The following is a 6,000-nucleotide window of genomic DNA, read 5'->3' as shown; positions in this document are numbered from 1 at the left end:
ACAATCAAAGGTCTCCTTTACTTCTGTTTCATTTGTTTCTATTTTATTTGATAGGACAGAGATAAATTGAGAGGGGAGGAGGGAGAGAAAAGGAAAGGGGAAAGAAAGGGGCCTGTAGTTTTCTTTCACTGCTCCTATCATGAAGTGTCCCCCTGTAGCTGGGGGGTGAGGGCTGGAACCTGGGTCCTTGTGCATGGTAATGTGTGTGCTCAACTGGGAGAGCCACCACTGTGTGTGTATTTTTTAACCAGAGCACTGCTCAGCTCTGGTTTATGGTGGTACTTGGGATTGAACCTAGGAATCTCAGGCATGAAAGTCTTTGTGCATGACCATTATGCTATCATTTATTTATTTATTTATAAAAAGGAAACATTGACAAAACCATAGGGTAAGAGGGGTATACCTTCACACAATTCCCACCACCAGAACTCCGTATCCAATCCCCTCCCCTGATAGCTTTCCTATTCTTTTAAAGTACTTTTTTTTTCCGTATAATGAGATCTTTTTGAATAATCTTTAATTAGATTTTTTTAGTACTTTTTTTTTTATTGGGGAATTAATGTTTTACATTCAACAGTAATACAATAGTTTGTACATGCATAACATTCCCCAGATTCCCATATAACAATCCAACCCCAACTAGGTCCTCTGAATCTTTGGACCTGTATTCTCCCCACCCACCCACACCCACCCCAGAGTCTTTTACTTTTGTGAGATATGCCAATTCCATTTCAGGTTCTACTTGTGTTTTCTTTTCTGATCTTGTTTTTCAACTTCTGCCTGAGAGTGAGATCATCCCATATTCATCCTTCTGTTTCTGACTTATTTCACTCAACATGGTTTTTTCAAGGTCCATCCAAGATCGGCTTCTTCTTCTAGCGTTTGCCCCAAGATCGGCTGAAAACAGTGAAGTCACCATTTTTTACAGCTGAGTAGTATTCCATTGTGTATATATACCACAACTTACACCTTCACACAATTCCCACTACCAGATATCCGTATCCAATCCCCTCCCCTGATAGCTTTCCTATTCTTCTTTTTTTTTTTTTTTTGCAATTCTAGGTCTTTTCTGGTTCCAGATAAACATTTGTAGCATTTGTTCTATTCTCCTAAAAAATGTGCTTGGGATCTTGATGGGGATAGCATTAAATTTGTAGATGACTCTGGGTAATATATTCATTTTGATGATGTTAATTCTTCCAACCTATGAACATGGAATATCTTTCCACTTCTTTGTGTCTTTTTCAATTTCTTTGAGTAGTGACTCATAATTTTCAGTATACAAGTCTTTCACTTCTTTGGTTAGGTTTATTCCTAGATATTTTATTGTTTTTGTTGCTATAGAAAAAGGAACTGATGTGGTCCAGGAGGTAGCGTGGTGGATAAAACATCAGACTCTGAAGCATGAGGTCCTGAGTTCAATCCCTGGCAGCACATGTACCAGAGTAATGTCTGGTTCTTTCTCTCTCTCTCTCTCTCCTTCTCTCTTCATGAATAAATAAATAAAATCTTTAAAAAAAAAAAAGAAAAAGGAACTGATTTCTGGATTTCAATTTCTTCTAACTTAGTGTTTGCATAGAGGAATGCCACTGACTTTTGAATGTTAATTTTATAGCCTGACACATTACTGTATTGCTTGATGATTTCCAAAAGCTTCTTGCTGGATTCCTTAGGTTTTTCCATGTATACTATCATGTCATCTGCAAATAAGGAGAGTTTGACTTCTTCTCTTCCAATCTGTATTCCTTTAATTCCTTGCTCCTGCCTGATTGCTATGGCAAGAACTTCCAACACTATGTTGAATAGTAATGGTGATAGTGGGCAGCCCTGTCTAGTACCTGATCTGAGGGGAAATGCTTCCAGTTTTTCACCATTGAGTATGATGTTGGCTGTAGGTTCGCTATATATAGACTCCACTATCTTCAGGAATTTTCCATCTATTCCTATGTTTTGTAGTGTTTTGATCATAAAGGGATGTTGTATTTTGTCAAAGGCTTTCTCTGCATCTATTGATATGACCATGTGGTTTTTGGTCTTGCTTTTGTTGATGTGGTGGATCACATTGATTGATTTACGTATATTAAACCAACCTTGCATGCCTGGGATAAACCCCACTTGGTCATGATGAACAATCTTTTTGATATACTGCTGTATCCGGTTGGCTAGAATTTTGTTCAATATTTTCGCATCTATGTTCATCAGAGATATTGGTCTGTAGTTTTCTTTTTTGGTTGCGTCCCTGTCTGCTTTTGGTATCAGGGTGATGTTGGCTTCATAGAAGCTGGCAGGGAGTATTCCAGTGTCTTCAATCTTCTGGAAGACTTTTAAAAGTAGAGGTATTAGTTCTTCTTTGAAAGTTTTGTAGAATTCATTTGTAAAACCATCTGGTCCAGGACTTTTATTTTTGGGGAGATTTTTGATAACTGTTTCAATTTCATTAGCTGTGATGGGCCTGTTCATATTATCCACTTCCTCTTTACTTAGTTTTGGAAGTTGGTAGGTATCTAGGAAATCATTCATTTCTTCCAGGTTCTCTAACTTGGTGGCATATAGTTGTTCATAGAAGCCTCGCATGATATGTTGAATTTCTGCAGTGTCTGTTGTGATATCTCCTCTTTCATTTACTATCCGATTTATTTGGGTCTTCTCCCTTTTTTGTTTTGTGAGTCTGGCTAAAGGTTTGTCGATTTTGTTTACTCTTTCGAAGAACCAACATTTACTTTCATTGATCTTTTGTATGGTTTTCCTATTCTCAATGTTATTTATTTCTGCCCTAACTTTAGTAATTTCTGTCCTTCTGGTTGCTTTAGGGTTCCTTTGTTGTTCTTCTTCTAGGTCTTTAAGATGTGCAATCAGGCTGTTTATTTGTGCCTTTTCTTGTTTCCTAATGTGTGCTTGTATAGCTATGAACTTCCCTCTTAGGACTGCTTTAGCTGTGTCCCAAATATTTTGATAGCTTGTGTCTTCATTTTCATTGAACTCTCGAAACATTTTGATTTCTTCTTTGATTTCCTCTTTAACCCAGAAGTTGTTAAGAAGTGTACTGTTGAGCTTCCACATTTTGGCACTGTTACTAATCTTTTGTTGATTGTTAAGTGTTAGTTTAATTCCACTGTGGTCTGAGAAGATGCTTGGGATGATTTCAGTGCTCTTGAATAGGCTGATGCTGTCTTTGTGGCCTAACATATGGTCTATCCTTGAGAATGATCCATGTGGATTTGAGTAAAATGTGTATTCCAGTTTCTTGGGATGAATGACTCTGAAAATGTCCAATAGTTCTAGTTTATCTATCTCTTCATTTAGCTCCCTTATGTCTTTACTGATTTTCTTCCTGGATGATCTGTCAAGTTGAGATAGTGTGGTGTTTAAGTCCCCTACTATGATTGTGTTATTGTTAATATATTGCTGTAGCTCTTTCAGTAGAAGTTTGATGTATTTAGATGGCTTCTCATTGGGTGCATAGATATTAATAATTGTTAAGTCCTCTTGATTGACTGATCCTCTGAGCATTAAGTAGTGTCCATCCCTACCTTTTTTAATCTTATCTATTTTAAAGTCTATCATGTCAGATATGAGAATAGCTGTTCCTGCCCTTTTTTGTGGGCCATTGGCTTATATGATAGTTTTCCATCCTTTCACTTTAAGTCTGTGTTTGTCTTGTTGAGTTAGGTGAGTTTCCTGTAGACAACATATTGTTGGGTTGTGTTTTCTGATCCATCTTCCTACTCTGTGTCTTTTAATAGGTGAATTCAGGCCATTGACATTTATTGGTATCAAATATTGAAGATATTTTAACGCCATTCTTGTAGAGTTTTAGAGTGTTTTGATATATGTCCTATTTGTGGTGGTCTGGTTGTTTATAGGAGACCTTTCAGAACTTCTTTCAGGGAAGGTTTGGTGATGGTTGCTTCCTTCAACTGTTGCTTGTCTGAGAAGGTTTTGATGCTTCCATCTAGTCTGAATGACAGTCTAGCAGGATATAGTATTCTTGGCTGAAAGCCTTTCTCATTGAGCACTTGATAGATATCTTGCCATTCTCTTCTGGCCTGTAGTGTTTGTATGGAGAAGTCTGCTGCTAATCTTATGGGTTTTCCTTTGTAGGTGACTCTTTGTTTTTCTCTTGCAGCCTTGAGGATCCTTTCTTTATCCTTATTCCTTTCCAATCTAAGTATGACATGTCTTGGTGTCTTTAGGTCTGGGTTAATTCTGTTTGGGACCCTCTGGGCTTCTTGAATCTTTATGTCTTTGGTGTTGTCTAGACTACAGAAATTTTCAGCTATTATGGCCTGGAGAACGCTTTCTTCCTCCCCTTCTCTTTCTTCCTCTGGTAAGCCAATAATGCGTATATTGTTTCTTTTGAAGTCATCCCATAGGACTCTGTTGTTGTTTTCAGCATCTCTTAATCTCTTTTTGAGATCTCTTACTTCTTCTTTAGTTGTCTCTAATTCATCCTCAATCTTGCTAATTCTGTCTTCAGCCTCATTGATTCTATTCTCTCTGCCCTCTACTGCTTTCTGGAGTTCATCTATTTTGTTGCCCTGCTCTGATACTGTTTTAGCTTGTTCAGCTAGTTGCCTTCTTAGCTCAGCAATTTCAGCTTTCAGCTCTCTAATAACCATGAGATTATTAGAATTTTCTTCCATATTCTCATTTGTTGTTCCTGCAGTTCTGATTACAATTTTTTCAAATTCTTTACTCACTCCTGTTATTATTTCCTTAGCTAATGGTTGGATGTTGAACTCGTTGTTTTGTGCTTCACCCTCTGGAGGACTTTTAGCTGGACTCTTGTCCTGGTTCGAGTCTCCATTATTTTTTCTTGTTGTTTTAACCATTTTATATAAGTTAACAGTCTTTTCAATCCCTGAGTTGGAGTTCAGTGGTATAAAAGCCTTTTTTTTCTTCCCTGTAGGCTATGGTAGCCTGAGGGCTTTTAAACTATCAATAGGCTTCTTGGCTTAATCACTGACTCCTGACCAAGAGATAAAGCAGGGTGTGGCAGAGATAATCCAGTGGTTATGCAAAGAGACTTTCACAGCCCTTCAGCTATGCCACCGAGGTATAGGTCTTCTCCTGAGTTTCCCGGTTAGATCTCTGTGCCCTGGTGTCCCTCCCTGTTGCTGCTCCAGATTCTGAGGGTAGTAGCAATGGAGACTCAGAGTTGCACTTGGTGAGTCTCTGGGGAGTCCTTTCCTCCCTTCAACTGTCCCCTTGTTGGTGGAGCAGACTGGAGGTGGTGTCTCCACTAACAAACTTTCGAACTGTTAGCAGTCACTTAATCTCTCCTTAGGCCCCTCTCTCCTCTCTATCACCAGCCACGCGTGTTTGCACTCACGGGTGATTTACTGGGTTCCTGTGGTCATTATAGTCCTGTCTTGTTTTCGGTCCGGGTGGTCTCCTTTGGTATTCCTAGTTGATCCGGGAGAGGAGAGAAAGCGATCTGCTGCTCGTAGCTCCCAGCTTTCCTATTCTTCTAAAGTACTTTTTTAAAAAAAGTATTTATTTATTCCTTTTTGTTGCCTTTGTCGTTTTATTGTTGTAGTTATTGTTGTCATCGTTGTTGGATAGGACAGAGAGAAATGGAGAGAGGAGGGGAAGACAGAGAGGGGGAGAGAAAGACAGACACCTGCAGACCTGCTTCACCACCTGTGAAGGGACTTCCCTGTAGGAGGGGAGCCGGGGCTTGAACCGAGATTCTTGGGCCAGTCCTAGCACTGTGCACCATCTGCACTTAACCCGCTGCACTACCACCGCCCGACTCCCAACTTTCTTATTCTTTAACACTCTGGAAGTATGGACCCAAGGTCATTGTGGGGTGCAGAAGGTGGAAGGTCTGGCTTCTGTAATTGCTTCTCCACTGAACATGGGTGTTGACAGGTCGATCCATACTCCCAGTCTGCCTCTCTTTCCCTAGTGGGGCAGGGCTCTGGGGAAGCGGCACTCCAGGGCACATTGGTGGGGTTGTCTGTCCAGGGAAGTCTGGTCAGCATCCTGCTAGCATCT

This window comes from Erinaceus europaeus, chromosome X (genome assembly GCF_950295315.1).
Source record: "Erinaceus europaeus chromosome X, mEriEur2.1, whole genome shotgun sequence".
Lineage (NCBI taxonomy): Eukaryota > Metazoa > Chordata > Mammalia > Eulipotyphla > Erinaceidae > Erinaceus > Erinaceus europaeus.
Note: the sequence above shows the minus strand (reverse complement) of the source record.